Genomic DNA, 2,397 nt, shown 5'->3' with positions numbered 1-2,397 from the left:
GTTAGTACTTCCTTGGTTGAGTCCTATCAAGGTGTTGAACCCAGGCTCTCAGTGTGAGACATGCTATAAATGCTGCTCTTACTGTTATGCTTATCAACACTGGTCACTGAACCAGTTGTAACCCCCACCCCTTCCCCAAAAAATAAATCACGGTCATGTAGAGAATATATGTTCATCGGAATATTCAAGGAAAGGTGTCTTTATACGATCTGTAACAAATAATGGAGTGCCCAATGGTCAGGGTGTGGTGGGGTAGCCTAGTGGTTAAAGCCTGAAGGCCCGGGTTTGATTCTCCACATGGGTAGAATGTGTGAGACCCATTTCTTGTGTCCCCGCCGTGATATTGCTAAAAAAGCGCTAAAAACTAAACTCACTCTCACCCAATTGTCAGACCGTGGTGGATTGAGAGACTGATCAGCTCCATATACCTCCCTTCGAAAGTAGACCGCCTCCGTGGTGTAGTGGTTAGAGCGTCCGCCCGGAAGAGCGGAAGGTCGCGGGTTCGATCCCCGACAGCGTCAGACCAAAAGACGTTAAAATATGGTACTGGTTGGTCCCTGCCTGGCGCTCGGCATTAATGGGTACAATAAGGACTGGTCAGCTCGGAGTCAGTATAATGTGTCTGAGTGGGGTATTCATGCTTCACTGCGTCATGGTATCTCAGTGGGCTAGCACTATAAAACCAGCTTCAGTCTGGGCTAGTACAAGCAGCCGCACATACATACACACGCATGCACGTCGTCATATGAGCGAAATATTCTCAAGCACGATGTTAAACCCAATTTCACCTCACCTCTTCGAAGGTGGTAAATGGTTTGGTTTGTTGTTTAACGCTGCACTCAGCATTATTCCAGCTACATGGCGGCGGTCTGTAAATAATCCAGCCTGAACCAGACAATCCAGTGATCAACAGCATGAGCATCGATCTACATTAATGGGATACCATGACATGTGTCAACCAAGCCAACGAGCCTGACCATCCGATCCCGTTAGTCGGCTCTTGAGACAAAATTGGGTTACTGAAGTTCAATTCTAACCAGGATCTTCAGGGTCGGTGGTAAATATCCGACCCATGCACTGCTTTCGGTTTGCCTTCCACACTTTACTGATTTTCTGTGATAAAACTGGTATACTGTTTGTACCGTTATACATGAAAACAACATAAACACTCGTGGACAAAAAAGTAAATTTTGTCAAGTATTGCAGAGACCACAGCCGTATATGGCCTCGGAGTATTGATACATAAAACTTGTCCCTTGATGAGTGCAGCCGGTACATAGAGAATCTCACCAAAGTGTCTTCTGATATCAATTATATCAACACGAGTTGATAAAGTTACAAATATCCGAGGCTTGCCGAGGATATTTTTACTTTATCAACGAGTGTTGATATATTTGATATCAGAAGACACGAGGGTGAGATTCTATTTATCATCCAAAATCACTCTTCATTAATTTTCAATGAAAAATGTACATCTCTGAACATGGTACTGCCATTAGACTTGCAGTGCAGCGATGTCATAGCATTGTGACGTCATCAAGTACATGACGTCATAGCATTGTCAGGGCATTGTACAAAATCTACTGTCAAAACGATATCTCCTAGGAGATATCGTTTGATCTCACACAAGCGATATCTCCTTTGGAACACAGTTTTGGATGATAAATTTTGTGAGCAGGGTTTAGTGACATTTCGTACTGTATTTCAGGTGTCACTTAAATGTTGTAAGGAACTTCAAGTGAGGAAGGCATGTGCCATATTTTAAGATATACCACCAAAGGTCTTGATGCAATTAACTTGAATCCTTGAAATCGTTGTAAATGTTAGCCTTTCCTTTGGAATAAAGGTTGATATAATAATATTTTACAGGCGCTTCATTCAATATTCAGTTAGTTCTAAAAACAAAATATACAACCAACTTCAGTAACCTATCTAACAAACTCAAATTATTTACAAATTTTGAGTTTAATATCAATTTTAGCTTACTTCCGGTAATACATTTTGCTGTGTTTTCTCAAATCTAAGCCTTTACTCAAGTTTGTTTTTCTAGAAATCGTGGCCTGAAACAGGCATTCAAGTGACTTGAGCACCAACCTACACAGGTGGGATATGATAACATGATTCAATTAAAGAAGCAAGCCTAACACCTGATTCTGTTACTCACCTCTTACAACAACTATAATTGCCTCTTACCACAAGCATGTGTTTCTGAAGACCAATTCTAAAGGGATCTTCCAGTCCAGTTAATGTGTAGTGCTCAGTTAAACCCAGTTAAAAACTGAAGTGGGACATGTTGTTGAGTCATGCAGATGTGATGTCTTGTGTTCAGTTAAACTTCGGCTATATCTTATATGTGAAACACCAATACGAGCCTTGTAACATAATACAAACAAATCA

Source organism: Haliotis rubra, unplaced genomic scaffold (assembly GCF_003918875.1).
Source record: "Haliotis rubra isolate DU_JTF1 unplaced genomic scaffold, ASM391887v1 Scf1, whole genome shotgun sequence".
NCBI classification, from domain to species: Eukaryota; Metazoa; Mollusca; class Gastropoda; order Lepetellida; family Haliotidae; genus Haliotis; species Haliotis rubra.
Note: the sequence above shows the minus strand (reverse complement) of the source record.